The sequence below is a fragment of the Amblyomma americanum genome, chromosome 1 (genome assembly GCF_052857255.1).
Source record: "Amblyomma americanum isolate KBUSLIRL-KWMA chromosome 1, ASM5285725v1, whole genome shotgun sequence".
Classification (NCBI taxonomy): Eukaryota; Metazoa; Arthropoda; class Arachnida; order Ixodida; family Ixodidae; genus Amblyomma; species Amblyomma americanum.
In genome coordinates, this window is record NC_135497.1 from 313752649 (window position 1) to 313774426 (window position 21778).

Genomic DNA, 21778 nt, shown 5'->3' on the forward strand with positions numbered 1-21778 from the left:
AGTTATGACTGCCCTGAAAAACATGCCAAATTGACCCACTGTCCCCTGGAATGCCCTCCCAGGCCATTCAGAACACTCGCCTTTCCTTCCCCTTATTCTCGTGGAGTGCTTGGCTTGCCTTGGATCACTGCAAGACCAACTGGTACTTGTGCACCAGGCCTACTCCTTTCTTCGCACTTGATACTGAGTGACCAAATAATGTGATTCTAATACTATTGCTACTACTAAGTGCACTTCATGAAGAGTACACAGGTCAGAGGGTCTGCTTTATTGCTGTGCGCGTCAGATGCTCTGTATGTGCCACGACACATGGGAACCTCACCTAGAGCTCAATGAAAACTGTTCAACCACAGTGCACCAATGGTTTATGCTGCATGACACTCGAGCCAAGAAGAAAAAAGATCCCCCCCCAGCACCACAAACCCTGAAGAGACCCCTGTGCAGCCATCTATTATTCCCTCTCTTTTCCAAAACCCGTTGTCATTCCTGTGGAAAGAACTAAATATATTGTTTACAAAACAAGTTCAATAAACAAGATTTCTGCTTTCAGGATGATGCCCATTTCCCTTATTTAGATACCTGTGATTCAGACACATAAAAACCATTTCGATTCCACTTTGACCATAGACACAATGCACTGAAATTACTGCACATGCAATCTTCTAGGCGATGAGCATGAAGAAATGGAGTCATAGAAGCTTGGCAGGCGTCGTATTGAAGGTTTCTTCCTCTGGAACCTTGTATGCATTGGCATTTTAATAATGGCCTGCAAAATAATGAAGAACAAAGGAGTCACTACAAGGAAAAAAAATCCCACAAGCAGAGGTGCCTGTCTGCTTTCATATAAATGACAATGCACAAAGCAGCAGTGAGAATTCACAAAAACCACACCTGACTGCACATTGTCATTTGGTTACTTCTGCAGGCACCAAATATGAAAGGATCTGAACAAGAAAAAAGAAGTGCACATGGCATTGTGCAGTAAAATATGAGAACAAAACTTTGAAACAGATGTTTTCTAACATGCTAAAATGCAATGTCAACTGTGATATTTTTAGCACAGCTGGTGGGGATAGTTCTTTTGGCACAGCCAGATGGATTCTGATGCACCTAAATTCACATGTACAAATAAATGAAGGTAAGTTTTTGCACAAGTTCACAGTGCCCGGTTGCTTTTAAAGGTTCTCCCTCAGGCATGCACTCTGTCCTTCTAATACTGGTCCTCAGGCCTGCAAATTTAAACAAAGCAGAACAGACTAAGCAGGAGACTCCGAAAAACAACATTGTTTATATGCTTTGTGTGTGGAGCATGTAAAATGCAGCAGGCACCTGCATGCTTGAAAGGCATCACAGGTTTATGGATTAATGCGTAAGCAGTACCAAATACTACTAATGGGTGTGTGAATTTACAGCCTTTCAACCGCAAGACACATAGAAAGTAAGGGCTGGAACCAGCTTGCAAGGTTCATTCTTGGCAGATTCTATTCCCAGGCATACATTGCTCTGAAAAGTCAAGTAGAGCAAAGACAGAAAAATTAAGGAAACAACCCAACTGCCATTAGCGGAAGTGCCTGTTTTATGGATTCAACAATCATAAATTGGCATCACAGTGTCGATTTCAAGAGAAGAATAGTTAACTTCAAACGGTGGGTAATAACAGTTATCTGTGGAGCAGCAGTGCTTATAAGAGAGATATGCATTGGGTACAATGGAATGATTTTCTTACTGGAAAAGGGGCACATTTTATCATAGTCTGAAAAGGGTCGCAGGTGACAGGGAGGACTACACTTGACAGCCTGTTAAAATGCCGCTACCAAGCTCCATAATCCGCCAGAGTAGATATGGAATTGCACGGCACATAACACAGCATTGCCTTTTCATGACTGTCATAGTAAAGCTGCCCGATTGTATTGAGCACTGCAGAAAACTCACCCCATATTGGGTGTGTGATTAAGATCCCAAGAAAATGCATACATGTGAGAATAAATGAACGTAGAATCTGTTTTGGCAGCACTCAAGAAGATCATTCCGCCGAAATTCTCCCAGGACACCTAACTAATTAAGTACTTAGGGGAATATGGGAACAATTTGCTTTTCTTAGCCTTGTATTTTTTAAACCCGTTTCTTGCAGGATGAGCAGATTATCTCGGCTGAAAAAAAAAAAGTCAACACAGCTTAGCACAATCAAAAGTAAAAGATGAACAAAACTCAAATCCAACCAAAGACAAAACAGTAACTGTAAACTCTGAAATGGTCTGCAGCAGTATATAGGCTCTGCCAAATCTAGACCTCTCATTTTCTTGTCACAAATTGCCCAGAAGGATTCTGATGTGCCTAACTTAGCAGAGTCAACAGAAATTCAGAGCATAAGACATAATACAGTTGGAAAGGATGTAAGCCTAAGAATATTATATGCATAGTTTGGCAGCAGTTGTCCATGCAGGTTGTTCATCTATCTAGCAGACCATCTCCGACTATTGTTTGATTTGCCTGCAAGATAACACACAGAAAAGCAGAATGTGCACAAGGAAAAGTGACAGTTACACAAAGCAGGGTTTAAACAGCAGACACTTGTGCATGGGTAAGCCAGAGATTGTTTAGCGTGATCAAGAGGCACCATAGCCCCTTAGAGTTTCAGCAGCACCCATCAAAACCCAAGAATACATTTAATCTTGTGATAAACCCACGTCAGCAGAGAGACAACTCCCATACATACGAGACCCGTGGTGTGATGCATCTATGGAACATAGATGTGATTTTAGACGCAGACACCTGGGTAAGGTAAAACTTAGATCCACCACATCAAGGAAAGAAATTCGGAAGGACAGTCGATAATATGCAGTCATAACATGATATGAAGCTCGAACCCCAGTAGCAAAGTGCTGTTACCTACACATGTTATGTACAGAAGTGCTTGCGTGACTAAGCCTACAAGCTGGAAGAAAACTTTCACTGTATTGCTACTGGAAAAAAGACTGGAATGGGCACTTTATCCCCGCCTTAAGGGTAGGACGCAAGAGGGTTACTAAGTTAATAAGCATATATGTTGAATTGGTCCTCCTCTAGTTTACACTCAGCGTAGTAAGGCTAAATGCGATTGAAGTGCTCTACCACTTTTTCACTTTTCGGCTGTTGATGGGATGTAGCTATTCAGATAGCTATAACAGGTTAACGTCCAGATATGAGAAATTCGTCATTCTCAACTTTACATACATAGATCCCTAGAAGTCCCCGTACTACTCCTGGTGCAGTGGCAGAGCTGTTAAGCAAGGTGTTACTGCCCTGCTATGGCAGGCGCTGCCATCAGTGCGACTTGGGATGCTCTGGTCTCTTCTCCCACCTCTTGCGAACCTGTCACTGTCGGCAGGTTGCTATGCATGTGTGCGTGCATGTATGCGCACACACACAAACTGGGCAGGTTCTCCACAACCCAGTGGGTGGGTGGCGAGCAACTAACTGTTGAATTTGATATGTGATTATGGACACAGAAGAATGCATACATCCAAGAACTGCGAATGGTGTGATCTCCACGAGCCTGCAGTCTTTTGGTAAAGCATGCTACCAAAGCGTGGAAAGCTCAGTGGAGACCAAGTTAGTGATATGGTCACAGCTGAAGACACACACACACACAATGAAATTAGATAGGTTGTCATTTCCACCATTCCAGCCTGTATTGCGTCCACTTGTTTTGCAGATGCACGCATTGAATAGCCGGCTTAAAAAAATAACTCCGGCAGGTTTCACCGAAGCAAATTAGTCTCCAATTGCGGCTATACATTTCTGCAGCTTTAGAGGTAAAGGAGTGAACAAGGCCGAATCTGTCCTGACTGTGCGGTGGTGCACAAAGACGAACCACATTTTTACTGGCACACACCATGCAAAAGTGACACTCCCCAAGTCACTCGCAATTCCCCATTCTCTATGGGCATATGGATTTCTTCCCCCGAAGCTTTACCTTCTTCTCACAGACTAACACACAGAAATGAATATGTAAAGCACCACACAGCAGAACTGGAACCAGTGATATACGAATTTTGTGCTAATGTTGATGCAGCTTGTGTCATCATACAGTTTATGAGCATGGTTGCCATGGGCATGTTTAAATACAACTAGACACTATGAACATCACATGGAGAACCTAAATTAACTATATCTTATGAAGCAGCAAATTTTCATCTGTGCATAAGGCACTGTTGATTGCAAGCTGCCTATCAGTTGTGACCCTGCAACATGAGCATGAAATGTGTGACAATTTGATATTCATGAGCTGACACTTATTGGGCCATTAATACCATGAAAGGCAGGAAAACTTTCATAATTTAGATTTCGAGAGACCAGAAAAAATGCCTGAACTGCCCAAAGTTCGATAATAAGAAGCGCAGTAGGTGCCCATGTGCTGTGCATTGTCACGGCACGTTAAAGATCAGCCAGGTGGTCAAAATTATTCCCGAGTACTCCATTATGGGCTTACCAGCTGCCGTGGCTAAGTGGTTAGTGTGCTGGGCAACTGAGCCAAAGTCCCCAGGTTCGAACCCAACCGCTGCAGCGGTGGCTTTTCGATTGAGGCGAAGCACAAAAGGCTCCCGTATGCTGTGCACTGTCACTGCACATTAAGATCACCCAGGTGATCAAAATTATTCCGGAACCCTCCGCTATGGGTTTACATGCTGCGGTGCATAAGTGGTAAGTGTTGCTGGCTGCCCCCCCCAACCCCTTCGAAAAAAAAAGAAAATGCGGTGATAGCTTATGAGGAGGCTGCATTGCCTAAACAGCACACAGTTTCGGCCTGCTGGAAGGACAATGCGGACGTAAACAAGGGGAACGAACGTTGGTATTGAAACGGTGAGACCACTTATGAAAACAAAAGGATATAACCCGTGGCGAGTCAGTTGGCATCTAAAAGTAATGTCGGAAGAGACGCCTTCTCCAATGGACATGTCAGATCTACACGGACTACAATGCAACATGCAATAGGACGGATTTTAACACTATTGCTTGCACTGCCAATGACATGACCGCCCTCTTCTGTCTTCAGAAACCTGATGCAAGTCTACAAGTGGGTTTTCCTCAGGATCTCCAGAGATAGCACAGCTCATGCTACAAGAGTTGTGATGAACAAGTGCCATGGGCATTGGTGTTAAGCATGTGTCACATTAGAGATTAAAAAAAGAGAACGCAGGCTTTCACGTATTTACTCTTAAAAAGGGATGGTTGGCCATCCAGCTTTCATCACATGTGATATGCAGGAAAGTCCACAAAGAGAATTCCAGAGCAAGTCAATGCCTCACAGAGTCCAAAAGTGACCAGCCCACACTATAATTGATGCAGAGGATGCCTTTTTACTCTTTCCATGACACTTTGGTCAATTTTCAGAGGCCCCTTGACATGCCTTGCTTTGGGACCTCCTGCTGAACAATATCTGCAAGAATGTCATTACTGTTAATTACTACTACTTAGTTTTAAATTGATTCATTGACTGATTATACTAGTTCAGATATTGTGGTTTTTCCACATGTGCTAAACGACTACCCATTCTTTCTCTGTCAGCATTGCCAGGATCGACCAAGAAAAAGCCTTCCAGTCCCTGTCAGCAGTTGCATCTCATGGAAACAATAAAACTCTGAACTGCAGAGTAGTGCACTTCACAGAGCAATGCCAGCTCACTCAAATGCAGGTAAACAGCAAACAGTGATGCACGTGCCTTCAACATACAAGAATGCACACCCACGCCAAAACTCTGCCCGTACTCATGTGTCCTCTGGCTGCCGACTTAGCACCAAAGGTCAATAATGTCTCAGAAAGTGGTCACAAAATGCTAATGACATTAACCTGCAAGCATTGTGTACTGTAATATTGCAATGTATTTCAGCAAGCAACTACTGTGGTGGTTCAAGGTTGGGGAGGGATCCAGTCACTGTGATGCAAGTGGATCACACTTTTATGTTATGGCAAGTGTGTGAACTAGTATGCATGTGGTAAGTGTGTAAACACTCAACATCACCTGTGATGATGAAGCATTTCAAGGCTGTGGGGTGTATGCTGGAAATCCGAAGTTGCATTGCACAGAGTCAGAAGTAATTTTTCTTTTCTCTATTCAATTTTGAAATGCGAGCAAGAACTACGACCTTCACGCCACTGCTTACCAGCCCCTTTTATGAAATCATGTGTCAGCAGAACTGAAAAATGAGTAAACTGCCCTTCATGCAGTCACAAATAGGGCATCGTGTGTACAGAGTTGGTTTTGTAACTGCGATGTGCCTTAGAATCGTTCTTTGAGTACACATTGTGTAAGGCGGTCTATATTGTAGGACACCAAATTCGCTTACTCAAACCTGACTACAGTTATGGGTAAACATATACGTCATTTACTTGGACCTGAATGACCAGCCGTAGACATCCCAGTCAGGCAGTCGACCTCGGAGCGACGGAAAAGATCAAATCAAATCAAATCAAATCTCTATTCAGCATTCTTCTGCGTGTAACAAAGGAATGCTGGGACAAGAGCAAAAAAGCTGCTACAAGCAGCTTGACAAGGCCCTTGCCCCTGTTTGATTGGCAGCGTGAAGGTTTTTCAGTCATGTTAAATGCAAGTTTATACATATATATATATATATATGTTGCATCTCACAGATAAAAGCAATACAAATGTATTCGCGTACAACAGCATCCCACGTGCAGGCCAACATATTTGGATACATATGCAGCAAAAGGGAAAGTAAAAGAAAAAAAAAACGAGTTTGTGGTCTAAGTTAGACCATTTACACTCAGGACGTACAGACAAATAAAAGAATCGTACGAACCTAATACAAAAACAAGCATGCTCCAAAATAAGAGAAAACGTTTACATTACAACATTTTTCTTCTGTACTTTTTTCTTAAATTTGGATACCGTCGTTCGTCATTAAAAATTTTTTCCATTGTTTTCAAGTCATGGTGTTCGGGTCTATATGTAACTTTTCAAGGCTATTTAGCAGGAATGGTACACGATATTGCAACCTGTTAAAACCGTTATTGGTTCGGGAAAATGGCAAATCCCATGTATCTCTTTGCCTTACACTGTATGGCAGCTGCAAGGATTTTTTAAGGCGGCTCATTCGAAGAAAATGCTCATTTGTGTGTTTTAAGCTGCTCTTGTATTTTAAGAACAGGTTAAATATGTATGCATGCGTGACAGTCAAGACATTAAATGATTGAAATAAATCCCGCGTATGGGAATCGTATGGGGCATTTGCAATATGGCGGATAGCTTTTTTCTGTATTAAAAGTAATTTGTGGATGTGTGTAGCAGATGTTGTCCCCCAAACAAGGTTACAGTAGTTTATATGCGGGAGAAATAAGGCATTATATACAAGAAGCTTGAGTTTCGGTGGAATCACCTGTCGCAATCTACAAATCATTCCGCATGAGTATGCGTTTTATAGTGTCTGAATGAAATCGATGAGATCAAAAGCTGTGTGTACGCTCCACAATGCTACTCAGAAAGAATTAGCTGCAAAGGTACAGGCAGCACATGCAGTGCAGCTGTGTGCGAGCTTCAAAGAATACCAGTGTAAAACATTAACAGGACTGCACAATGTGCAACAAATACAAAAACTGTTATCTTTTCTTAATTTACAGAGAAGGTTATGATAGTTCATTAATAGAATGAATGCATGCAAGGGCATGTGTATGTAAAAGGGCGGTTTTTGGGAGAACAAAAAATTCATAAATTTTCTCCAAACCAACCAACAAATCTGACACGGTCAAATGATTGAGGGGAATCCCCCAAGGTAGACCAGATTGTAATAAGGAAGTTATTACTCAATGGCATCGACACAAGCGCAGCCTTACGGCTAGAAAGGAAAGCTGTACAGCTTCTACAGATGCCTCGTAGTTAAGGAAAAATTTGTTGGTAGAGCGACTGTCGGAGAGAAGCGGCAGTCCCAGGTTCAAACCCTGGACAAAGACGAATATTTCTTTAACTGCAAGATTTCTGTGCAGGCTGTATAGCATTCCTTTCTAGCTAAAGGCTCTGCTCAGGTGGATGCCAAGGAGTAATTACTCCTTTATTACAAGTTGGTGTGCCACTGTTAAAGCAATGCCATCAGACAGAATGGCTTTGCTGTGAGGAAAAGCACTCAGAGCTCAAGACAGCAATAGGAATTTTGTCCTAGATCCAAGGCGCAATGATGTCTAAGGATGTTTGAAGTATGACAGTAAAAAAAAACAGCACCCTTTTGAAGAAGCAGGCTAACCAAAGAACTGCACTGCTTTTGAATTTTAATCGACAATATGCCAAGTAAGCGAGTTTTACAAAGAGCCAGGACACATTCAACATTTTGTACTGGCAAATGCAATAAATGCTCATGTGTACTAGGCAATTTCACACAACTGATCTAAATTAGGAGCGTTACAATACACTACAAGATTACGTTTTTCGTCTGCAGTACATACAGTATTATTTATTTCAATAACCATAGACCATAGCAGCTTATTATCATGGACGCCTTACAAGAATAGAGAAGCCTTTTTCAAGGATCACCAACACAAATATCGCTGAATCAAAGTGAAATGATCACAAACAGCTGATATTTTGACAACCAGAATAGATAAAAATGGTGTGGACCTAACAGCCTACAAATATTACAGCATTTACATCCAGCAGACATAATCCGCTAAGAAACAGCGATGGAGATCTTGGTGAACTTTGTTAGTTTTCATTCCAAACAACACAAAACTCTTGAAACCTGCAAACTAAAACAAGACGCATCAATTTGAGGCTGAAAATCTACCGTATTTACATGATTGTAAGTCGACTTGAATATAAGTCGATCCCCCAAAATCACATTTCTGAAAAAAAGAAAAAACTTGGCGGTCGTTTACACCTGGCTTTTATTAATAGAACACGATAGCACTATCCTGCTGTCTCCCCTTTTCACCAGCTGCTATCGGCTGCCGTGCGTGGGAGCACCCGTGGGCACATTCCAAAACGAAAAAGTATCTGTCACTGGACAACTCGCGTCTACACTTGCGCCATCGCCCTCACACAGCCGCCGTGGTCGCACAGCTCGTAGTTCTAACATCGTCGTGCAGCAAAATCCCGCACTTTGCAAACAGCCATATCACGACATCCCGTGGAAATGCTGAAAATTTTGCCTCGCTACAGCTGGCAAACCTGTATCACCCGTTGCGAACATCGAACTTGCGGCCTGGCACACAGTTCGTTTTGTAAGCATAAAGAATGAAAGCCATCTTGAATGTAGTCGTGAACGAGCGCCGGTCAGGAGAAACTACGCGTGAGCGGCGTCAGCTCTTCCATCGGCCATTAACTCTCCCCGGCGCCGATGCAGTTCCAAGTGAGGGTGCCACCACGATTGTAACAGCAGCCCTTCCATCAACTATCGATGCTTCCTTGAGCACTGAGTGCGTGGTTGAAAGTAAAAAGAAAGACCAGAAAGCGAATGCATTATTGGGCCGCCACCGCTTATCAGCAGGCGCAATCTGTGGCTATGTGTGGGCAGTGGGCTGGTGCCAGTTTGCTGCTTATCGACTGCCACCATTGGCCGCCACACACGGGGTGGGGATGCTGGCTCTGCGCGTTGACAAAGCAGCTCCTCAAGGAGCGCACCAAGAGCGATGCGGCGGAGCCGCGCAGCAAAAATGCAACCACGCTGTAGCATGCCTCAAATATCTCATTTGTCTCGCCTTTATTTAGGGTGCGATGCTTTGGTTTCGATTTTAAGTTGACCCCCCACTTAGGATTTTCTAATTTTGAAAAATAGGCCAGCTTACAATCGTGGTAATATGGTATTTGTCCCCATTCATTCCTGTCTCTAATAACCCTGTCACACGGGCATTTCAAAGGCCCTCGAACCGATAGCCTATCGACTCAAAGGCGAACGAGCGCTGCTACACGGGCAGTTTCAATGGCCATCGAGTCAATAGTCTATCGAGTCAACGGAGCAGCGCGGAACTCCATCGAGATTTCGAGGGCCTTCGAGTGCTGCCCAAGGCTGCTAGTGTTGCTTCGAGCGGCGCCAAGCACACTTTCGTACATAACACATTAACGGGAGAAAAGCATGAACAAACATTATTAGACTCAAATTTAATGCAAGTCTGTACAATAATTTTAAAATTGTATCAGACAGGTTTCAAGTGCATTAATTTTGCATTGCGGTCTCTGCGTTGCTTACGTACTTAGCGCTGACAACATGACGGCGCCCTGCCCGCCCGCTTCACAGCGATAGCCGCTTCGTCGCTAATCCCTCAAAGCAATATCGTGTCCTAAGCTGTTGTATTCGCCTTCGATTTGCCCATTCTTACCCTTGCATAAAGTTTCATGAGACAAATAGCTCTTGTTTTTCAGATATCAAGGTGATTTCCCAGGTCTTAAGCCTGACGAAGCAGCGCTCCTACGCTGTTAGACTGCCTTGGTTTTGGCTCATCTTGTATTAGAGTTGCTACAGCAGTGTCTGCATCTGTCCGTCGCGTACATGCAATTAAAGGGGTTTTAAACAACATGCGCGCATTCAAGCATTTAGTATACATTTAGCAAATATTTTTGTTATTTTTGCAAAATCCAAAGTAGCGATTGTGGCACCACATAAGCTTGGCGTAAGACACAAGAACCATTTCAATGGAGATTGAGATTTGTCGTGTAGCAGCGACACAACTCCGAGTTCGACGGCGATTGAGAATTTCGAAGACCCTTGACTCGATGGCCATTGAAACTCACCGTGTGACAGGAGTGTAACACTCTTTGAATAAACAAAGAACCTAGAAAGTAAGGGCTGGAAGCAGTTTGAAAGGTCCATTCTTGGGAGCTTTTATTTCCTGGCCTACACTGATCTGCAAAGTCAAGTAGAACAAAGACAAAAAAAAACTACCACTAGCGGAAGTTCATATGCATTCTGTAGCTTCAACAAAAATAAACTGGCATCCCAGGGTTGATTTCAAAAGGCACTTAGTTAACTTTAACAGCCATGGGTAGCAGTGGTTATATGTGGAGCAGCAGTGCTTTTTTAAGATACAGTTGTGCAAAGGGTACAAGAGAATGATTTTCTTACTGGAGAAGGGATATATTTTATCACAATGGAAAAGGGATGCAGGTGACAGGGAAGATTTCTAACAAGGTGATGGTTCGGGCTAGTGGGTATGCGTTATGATCCATAGCGCAGCAACAAAACAGGGGAGAAACACAAGCGCTTGTGTTTGTCCCGTTTTGTTGCTGCGCTATGGATCATAAGATTTCTAAGCTTGAAAGCCTGTTGTAGTAGCTCTAATAAGTTCCAAGTGTGTACCCAAGTGTGGACCCAAAACGGCGCGGCAGATACTGCAGCCATTGCATTTTCATGCATTTCATGCTCCTGCTTACATCGAATGCTTCAGCGAACTCGCTCCCTTATTGGGTGTGTGTGATTAGGATCCCAAGAAAATGTATATACGTAAGAATAAATCGCAGCGTCTGTTTTGCCAGCACCCAAGATCATTCGGCCGCAATTCTCCCAGGACATGCAATTGAGTATTCAGAGGAATATAGGAACAATTTGCTTTTCTCAGCCCTGTACGTTTGAAACCCCTGTTTATTGTGGCACAGCAGATGATCTTAACTGCAAAAGACTCACCAAAAGCAAAATCAATGAACTGGAAAGAAATGCAACAAAAAGTCGTAAACGTAGGCGCGAAAACGGTCTGCAACCCACATACAGGTGCCACCAAATGAAGACCCCTTGTGTTCTTATCAGAAATTACCCAGGAGGATTGTGATGTGCCCAACATAGGATACAGTCACTAGAAATTAAACAGTGCCAGATACACAGTTCAAAAGGATATGAGCATGAAGATATCTACATAGTTTGCAGCAGCTGTACATACAGGTGGTTCCTCCAGCAACGAGACCTTATCTTGATTTGCCTGCAAAATAACACACATAAAATGAGAATATACATAAGGGAAAGCCGCAATTACACAAAGCACAGTTTAATGCAGTAGCTGACATTATCAGTGCAGCCCACCAAGAGACCACAACTCAGTAAAATGCCACTTATCTGTTTTTAATGTGGAGCCTTCTTTCTTTTGAGTGTTTATGTGTTATTATAGTTCATACTCTCTAGTGTGCCCTTCAACAAAAACCAAATCTCCCTTCGCATTGTCGACCATTTGCCTTTAGCTTTTGTAACTAGATGCCAATACAGTGTCTTGAATTTCGTGCATGAAGCGGCAACCACAGTCTACTACAACTTTTGTCGACAAGAGGTACATCACTCTGCCATAACAGCTTTGAGTGTGGAAACTAAAATGGATGCTATTAAAGATATCTTCTTACTCTCTGGCGGGTGAGAATTGTTTTAGTTTTTAACACGGCATTTTTGCCAACATGCATGCAATCACCACTGTGCTTAGCTGACCATAGCTTCCAGCATCGGGATAGATAAAAACCAGTCCATGCTCTGATTTAACAAATCTCGGTAAAAATTCTTTACACCGTTTCGAACAACACCATTGCAGGATCAAGCACCTTAGATAAGTAAACTTTCCATTGTGCGGGAAAAAAAATTGGGTCCGTAAAATTCAGTGTTGACCTCTTCAACACGTGCTATAGCGCACGTTGGTGACTGGTCTGATGAAGGTAGTGTCTATCCTTCTTCCCATCCATTGCTTTTCATGAACGGTAGAAAAAAATGCACCTCAAGATAAGTCACAAATATCACAAGAATGGTTATATATCGCCTAAGGCAGCCAAGTTAACCTCCTTTGTACCAACCATTGCAACCTTGGCTTTATTTGCATCCTTCTCTGCTGTTTCTTCCTTTTTTCTTTTTCTTTCGCACTTTTTCATATGTATATAAACCCGATCCTGTTATGGCCTCAAAGTGAGGCCAACAGTATGTACTAAATAAATAAATAAAACCAGGAACTACCAAGCGCATTAACCAATTTTAGTTCATTAGGACCCCTTCAATGTTAATCCAACTAGAGAGATTATAGTGAAGATCTTGACCTTCAGAGCAGCCTATATTTTAAAAAAAGCCAAGCTCTTTTTTCTTTTTCCAGCAAAACATGGTATATGGTTTCTTAAAGCTTGACAACGCGTACATGTGTACTTGTCAGACTTGCCATCATGTAGCAACTGGCAGCGAGACCAACGTAGATAATGTGCATGCAGGCTGGTGCAGAACTCAAATTCTTTGCTGGAGAAGACTGTCCACAAAGAATTGAAAACAACTATCTTCTAAAAAAACTGTCAGGACTGAAATTACTGAGTCTGTCAGTCGTAATTTAATGAAGAGTTTATTGAGCACAACTGGGAATATTTCTGGTGATAGGCACGCATCTTTACAAGAAGGCCTTAAAGGGGAAGAATTGGCCACACACGATCGCAAATAATAACCAATCATCCGGTATTGTTCAACAGCCATATGCGAGAAAACTCACCCCGTGTGGAGAAAAAAGCGTGATAGGGCTATCTGCTGGTGGCGATAGACAATAATGTTAAGACAATAAACGTGACAGAATTCATAGCAATACTATGGTCATGCTACAATACAATACATAAGCTGAAAACAGACACCACATAACCATTGTTTGCAAGCCAAGTCCTATGAACCTTGAATACGAGCTCTTTGCACCATGTAATAGTCACAATACTGGCACAGCCAGATAATTAGATTGCACCTCCCCTAAAATGAAAGATCAAGTATAGTGCTGGCGAAAACTTATCAAAACAGCAACCTGTGTGTGCCATCATAATTTATCTATTCACCCTCAGGGCCTAAAGACACTACAGAAGGGAGTGTGACAACATACACTGAATACCATAGAGTGGAGCAAAAAAATGTATTACCACGAAAAGGCACCAAAAAAAAGAATATAGCAAGACAAATATGGCAAGGACACAATAATGTAGTCTTCATAATGATAACACTAGAGCTACAGCAATAACTGAAAAGTATCAATGGGAACACCTAGTTTTGTACAAATTCAAATTCTATTCATCTGTCACAAACTGATGCTGCATATTGCAATTTAGATCGAACGAGTTTTATAAAGGAATTTTACTGAACTAGAAAAGGTAAAAATTTCGACACAGGTACGCTAACATACGGTTGGCATTGTTAGCAAAAAATTCAAAACACAGTTTCTAAGAGAGGCGAGAAGTTATATGCACACCGAGGTATTTGTACGATGAGAGGTGTTCAAGAGGGGTATTATTGTTCGTAAGAGGCTGTTATAATGTCAAGTTGAGAAACACGCATGTGTTCACTCTTATTAATGTGCAAACACTATGACAAACCTCAGAGCAGAGCAAAAATCTAGCACGTTCGTCTTGCTTGTGCATCGCTCATTGCCATAGTAACTGTGATACCAAGCAGCAAGAATTTCGATTGAGATACCGCCAAAATTTGATCTTGGTCAAGTTGGACCAAAATTGATGTCCAATCATAACTGAGTGTGCCCAGCACAATAGTGACCTTCAAATTTCCCTCGGGCAGTTTCTGAAATTTGGCTTGCCACCCCAGAAATTTGACCTTGGCTGACCTGACCAACCATATTTGGGTATTCCCGACACAATACGGCATCCAAATTTTGCCCGGGGCACTGCCAAAATTTGACCATTTGGACCAGAAAAGATACGCAGCCAAAAATAGATGTGCCCAACATGATGGAAACCTCCAAATCTGGCAGGGACTATCGCAAAAATTTGACCAAGGTGACCCCCGAAATTTGACCTACCTTGGATGATTCAGACCAAAACGGAGGTACAATTACAATTGAGCATGTCCAGCATGATGGCAACCTCCAAATTTGGCCCACGTCATTTCCAAAATTTGGTCTGGGCCATCCTCAAAGCTAGACCAAGGCCGATCTAACCAACCAAACTGGGCGTGCCTGACAGGATGGCAACTTCCAAATTTGGCCCTGCCAATGAGCCACAGCTCAGGAGCTTCAGCTTTCAATGGGAGATGCCGTGGAGAGCAACATTTTTTCTTCCTATGTATAAAAAAGCCACTAATAACAAAAGATGCAACCCCAAAATTTGACCTCGGCCGATTTGGACCAAAAGCGATGTCCAACTATAATTCAGCATGCCTGACACAACGGCAACCTCCAAATTTGACCTGGGTCTTTATCAAAAATTTGGTGCAGGCCACCCCTGGAAAAGCTGTTCATAGCTTCGAGATTTAAGGTATCTCGTTGTTATGGTATTGATTACAGCGTCACAAATTATGTCACCATGCTTTCACATGTCCCACATCGCTTTAAGCGGAGTTAAACTCTGGTTAGTATTGTAATATTAAATTCCAGGCGGCATGTGTTACACCATTCCAAAGCATGGTTAATATCAAACTGAAGAAGAGAAGCGCGAGTGTCACTTAATTTCATGGTAGATAACACAGTCAACAGCAAGACACAGAAAAAGCAACGTTAGTAGGCAAATCATATACATAACCAAGAAAAAGTAGGGGCCCTAGAAGAGAAACCTGGGAAATGCCTGAGCCCACTGGCGAGGGACGGGAGGTAGTGTGATTTGCAGTCACAAATTGAGAACGACCAGTGAGGAAAGACTATAGCCACAAAACAACATTACAGTCGAGATTGAAGTCACTGAATTTGAAAACCAGTAATTGTTGCGAAACTCTGCCAAAGACTTTTGATAAGTTGAAGAGTGTGCAGTCTGCCAAGTACCCTGGTCAAGAATGAAATGCAGATCGCGTGCAATACAAAGAAGCTGTGCCTTTCATGAAAATGTTGTATGAAACATTCACTGCAAATGACTGGAAAAGAAATTTGACACTAAGGAACTTGGATGATGAGAGCAGATTTCATGTTCCATGATCTTACAGGGGATGCTAACAAATTAAATGGTTTGGTAGTTAGTAGAAGAATGTTTGTCTCCATACTTGTTTAATAGAACTACCTTGCCCACCTTCCAATCAGTGGGGACAAAACCAAACTCAAGAGATTGCTCAAATAGCTTACAAAGAATATTAGCACTATAAACTCATATTTTTTAGATGTTTAGACTTGGTGTTGACCTAATCACATTAAGATAACATCTTGAGATGTTCAATTATTTCTTCAAATGCGGTAGGATCTACAATAATAGGGTTCATTAGAAAAATTACAGGATGGATATTGAGGATATGCGATATCTAAATTGTTTTTAAACGCACCCTTAAACGTTAAGAACATCCAGGCCTATTTTATTGATATTACCTGGCCACCTGAATTTTTTAGGGTAATTGTAAAGTTATAAATATTTGTTACCAACATTCTAAAATTGTTTAGCATTATTAAGTCACAACAATGGAAGAGTGTGACTTCAAAATGATTCCTTAGCTTGTTTTAGAGCGGTTTTAAATTGAGAAGCACAAAAATTATATATATCACACCAATGTACAGAATTACATTTTGGCAGAATGAAGCAGGCATTTTTTGTGGTTAGACAGCTTTTTTAGCGATAAGGGTATGACATTAAGGGTAAGGGCAATTAAGGGTATTACGCAATAGGGTTAATGGGCAAATCGCCATATATGTGGAAGTGGTTATTCCTGACTTTACATTTATAGATCCACGGGACTCTCACATCACTCCTGGAAAAGCAGTGTACCGGTTAAGCGATGCGCCACTGCCGTACGATGGCAGGTGCTGCCTCTGGTGGGGCTTGTGCGACCCAGGTTGTTCTTCCCGATCATTCATTCAATTGCCACCTGCCATGGTGGTCAGTTTGCTCTTAATCTGGTGAGAAGGTGGTGATGACGCCAGAAACGCCAGAAGGTCAAGTGACCTAGGTGGCCCACCTAGCTTGCTTTTGCGGAAATTTTTCACTCCTGACATCACTGACTCTGAAGGATTTTCTGCAGAACGGGAGCTTGAACGCTATTCTGCTGAAACCCTCTGCTAAATTGCAGCTTTACCTAACAGCAACTAATTTGTTCTGAACAGTAAAAATCAACATGCAGGAGGGAAAACTATTTTGTACACGCCAAAATAATTGATGTTGAATTTTTATGGCACAAGGTCATCTGTGGCCAAAGAGCGCCAGGGCACAAGGCTTTTTCTTTTTCTCACGGTGGGGTCAAAGACCCATTTTCCAAGCATTTCACACTAAAGGAGCTGAGCACCAGGCAGGGGAAAGCTTGCACCCATCGTATCACCGGTGGGTACCCAGCGGCACTGGGGATGGAACCCCGCGCCTCCCGCATGCGAGGCGGATGCTTAAACGACTAGGACACTGCTGCAGTTCCCCCCCCCCCCCCAAAAAAAAAAATATTCCTTATACTGATTGCAGGTACTTACCTGCTGCAGCAAGGGTTGAATGCTCTGGTTAAATGCTGAATGTCCCTTCAGATTTTTCGACGTTTAGCATTTGCACAATGCAAAAATGCATGAGTGAACTCCACAAAAGATGTCAGAACAGAATTAATACTGCCCTTTCTGAGAAACATGAAAGAGAATTGCAGCAAAGTGCGCAAAGCTGGGCAGCATCAAAGCAACAGGATGCAGCTGCTATCTATAAGATGACTCATTCACGACATCACAGAGCCCATCATGTTGGACCATGCATAGATTCCTTGGGGCAGGTTCAGCTATCAGCAGATTAGATGGACCAACAGGCTTTCTCCATGCTCTAGCCCACCAACATGGGGATCCTAACAGGCACAAGGATCAGCACTCGAAAGTCAAATGGCTACTCACAATATTCTGAAGTGAATTAGGCATAAATCGAGTTGACAATCACATGAAATCTACTGTCTTTAGATTTCAGCAAGAACACAGGAAAACCCTATGGATTCTCCTTCAGCAAGCCTATCTCAGTGGTTTCCCTAGAATCTTGGAAAATAGTAGGCACCACATTTTTACGTGGCTCTGTTCAGTCCATTAGTAAAACAAATGCACAAGGAGAAACCAACAGCTAATACACCTACATCAGTACACAGCAGTTACAAAGATCAGGCTAACGAGTATGTGATGCCTTCAGCTAACGAATCATTGTGCCTTCCTTTCGTTCTACAGTGCACCATTTAAGCAAAGCTTCCTTTCTAGTGAATTAGCATTCCACTTCACAATGAAAAGAAGCGGCCGGCACATTTAAAACCTACATTTTCATTTAGTCGGCAAGCTGCTACCATACGCTGATCATGCATTAAATTAGATGCCGAGACGCGCACTTGAAATGGGAGCTCAAAATGTTGCGTCCAATGTCGCTTGGGAGTGTAAAGCCAACGTTGGTTTCGATGATTCGAGAACTGTTACGCAAAGCCTCGTGCATCATGACCATGCTAAATTCAAGTAAAAGAATTTCTGGCATAAGTTCTGCGCAGACAAGCTCATATGCAGGCCGCTCAGTTGCGTGCAATTTAACCTTCCGAAATAAATCGTTCCCGCCTATTTCACGAAGCAATTTGCGGATGAAACGCTGAACACGAACGCTCGATTGCACGTCCTGCTCCGTTATTACAGCCTCTGAGCGATGGGCGCCGAGTTCGAGACGATGCTGCACGGTGTGCTTGCGGAGGGTGGAGGCAGCTCGTGCCCTGCCAACGGCCTAGTATTGTCTCAGACCCAGCGGTGCTAATCTCAATCGAAGACGCGCACGAGCGTTCGTGTTTAAGCGTGCCGCAGTACGGTACCTTCTAGGGCAGATACCGAACTTCCCACCGTGACATTCAAGTATGCTGAAATTCGAGCAATCAATAATTTTAAACACCGACAAGCTTTTTCTTCCGCAAAACTACCAGTCGTCTTGCTGGACTTACCAAAAGGATGCTCATTGCGTGCAAGGTTCGTCGGCACTGCAGCGATGTCGGTCTGCCCACAGCCATATTATGGTTGACTAGCATCGAAAGCAACTAAAAAAAATGCAAACGACAGGCGCAGCGGAGCCAGAAACGGACAGTAATCAGGAAGAATAACGCGCCAAACATCGTTTACAACACTTTTCATTGAGCGCTCCTCAGCTTTGCTATGCCTTTGCCGGGCTTGCGTCAGTGCAATAAAAGTAAACAAACAGCGTACGCAGCGCCAGCACTAAAATTTTGGTACAAACAAAACTATACCTTTTAATTTAAAAAACAACAGGGGATAAACTACGAGCATAAAATTTTCTTTTTTTCATTGCCTCCCTTTTTTGGAAAAAGAAGTGGTAGGGTGGCTAGAATGGAGAGGTGTGAAAATCGCGGCGCTTTCCCTCGGCTTCTAGGTGTTGGAAGTAGTAGCTCTATGGCTTCTAGTACAGTCCGCCAAGGAGGTTATATTAAAACTTTTAATATAAAAAGTTTTAATATATAACCTCCTTGAGTCCGCCCAAGGAGGATATATAAAACTTGCTGGAGTGGAAGCCGCCTATCGCGCCTATGGGCAAGGGTGAAGCCGCGCCGAACGGCCGGCGGCCATCTTACCAGAGGCAAAAGGCAGCCGTGCCTGTCCGCGCTTCTACTTTTTCGCGCTGCTCATGAAGGCGCTCGCATTCAGATACCAATGAAAACAAGTGCTTCTGGTTGTAAACGGTTATCTCCCATCAAATATAGCAGCCAACTGGTGTGATGAAGGATATTGAACTGCGGAATTATTAAGGAGAAAAGCATAGCGCAGCCGCGCTTTTTCGCGTTTACAAAGCAACGCTAACAAGCGGTTCTAGTATTAAACGTCTATTTTTCGTCAACCAGAGGGATACTGGCATGTACAAGGCAGTTTTCCAGCTCAAATATTAAGCAGAAAAGCTTAGCACTGCCGCGCTCGTGCTTTTCCGCGCTGCAGATGACGTTGCTCGCATTTAGAGAGCAACAAAAACGAGTGGTTCAAGTTATATACATTTATTTTCCATCAGCTAGCAGAAAACTGGCATGTAAAAGGCAGTGTAACTGTACAAATATTAAGGAGAAAAGCGTAATGCAGCTGCGCTCGCGCTTTTTCGCTTTGCTGATGCAGTTCACGGTTTCGTTCTTTCGTCATGTGGTGTATTCTCACTTTTATATATTCTTCAGCGATTTTTTTGCACAAAATATAAATATGGTTATCAAGTGGATCAAGATCAAGGATGTGGTCCTCCAGTTTCTGGAACCAGTTTTTCTCTGTGCAGGTGCCCAGGACTTCAAGGATGAGGTGTTTTGATCTTACAGTCACCATTTTAATAGTATCATATTCTGCCTGTAGCAACCACAGCCCTTTTTCAACTGCTTCACACAGGCCAACGACGTCTTGTGACGGTGAAATTAGTCCACCTCGGCTCTTTTGCCTAATTAAAGGTGCCAGTTCATCCGAGTGCAGGGCTGCGATGCACAGTTCACGTTGCCGTTGAACGAACTTTCTGAACGACGAAACCTGCAATGTACGGCACTACAGCACCGACAAAAGCTGACAGGCTTTCTGGGCAGTCAATGCGATAGGTATAGTTGTGGTCGTCGGCCTGCAGGATTGATGACCTGCGCATATCAGTAAGCATGCTGCTTTCACCTACCAAGGCTCCTGTAGTTGTTGGATTTAGAATTGAGACTACGTCTTGGGAGCAGTTTCCAGAGCTTGATGAAGTCACTTCTGTCTGAACCAACAGACGCTTGTATGCAGCCATGAACTGCGCAGCGGTTGGGTTGTTATGACCACCTCGTGCACGTATGGACCCGAAGAAGTTTTCGGCGTGATCTTGGCTAAGCTTGTGCGTCAGCAAGTATTTCAGCTGATACTTGCGAACAAGCTCATCGAACAATTTTTCTATGCTGGTCATGCACACCAAAAATCCAACGAACCGTTTTCTTCAGCCCTTCTATTACTGGACGCCCTGCCGGGTTTCTTAGCCCTTGTATGTAGGCACGGGCCTCGGAAAAGAATAGCTTCCAGTTGGCTTCATTCTGCTTGCGAAGAGGTGCCTTATAGGACCTTGCAAGTGGGTTTCGAGAGTTCATGATGTCGAACAAGCGATCAAAAAGCCTAATGAACTTAACTGTTGCAGTGGCACCCTTGAACTGTGGCAGCTTGAGCACTTGTTCGCAGAAGTCCAAGGCGTCAGCAACTGAAGCACTCAACGCTTGTACTGCATATCGTACTTTCATTTTTTGCTTTTCCCACTGGACATGCACCTTTGTGAGCTTGTTTCCAAGCCGCAACCCTTCTCCACGTTGCAATGCCTCCAATGCCAGTATATAAGCCCACTTCACGTGATTTCCTTCCATGTCAATAAGGTGGCTTAGAGTTGCCAATGAGTTCCGCACAAGTTTAATCATGTGACAGGCATCTAAGATAAACTGAATGTTTTTGGTGCAGTCAGCCGGGTTGACAAAGCTTGTAGAAAACCGGTGAGAACACTGTAGAAGCTCAGCGCCTAAACATTTCGCCATAGTGAAGTTAGAGGAGGCACCATCAAATGTAAGAGAGATGACATTAGCATGCACTGACTCAAGCTTGTCAATGCACTGCTTAGTCAGCTCCGCCCTCTCGGCACCAGTGAGTGTGTCGATCAAAAAGTAAGCGACAGGCATCTTGATTCTGACATTTACACCAACAATCATGTACACACACACATTTCTCGCTTCAGGGATACTGTCATCATCTAGCCCTGTTCCAAAGTCCACATACCCGACTATTTTGTTTCCAACAAGTTCTACATGTTTTCTTATGGCCATGTCGTCCACGATCAGAGCGCAGTAGAATGGCTCATTCCGCGATTGTGTAAATTTTTGAAGGAAGCAAAATGCTTAATCTGTAAAGCCAGGAGCTCCGTGGACTGAGCGATACCATTGCCTAAGTGTCCGCTGTGAATGAAGGGCATCATTGAATTTGGACCCAACGTAGTCATACGCGG

The 21778-nt window shown here is 43.2% G+C and overlaps 1 long non-coding RNA gene and 1 pseudogene across 1 annotated transcript; both read right to left on the minus strand.

Annotated features, from left to right (window-relative positions):
- Positions 1-250: 250 nt before the first annotated feature.
- Positions 251-4949, minus strand: LOC144115365 (uncharacterized). The gene is made up of 2 exons (XR_013311381.1): positions 892-4949; positions 251-766 (listed from the first exon to the last, which is right to left on the minus strand). It is a non-coding gene; the product is annotated as an uncharacterized LOC144115365 (long non-coding RNA).
- A 4336-nt stretch (positions 4950-9285) lies between these two features.
- Positions 9286-20551, minus strand: LOC144120216 (uncharacterized; annotated as a pseudogene).
- Between the last annotated feature and the right edge of the window lie 1227 nt (positions 20552-21778).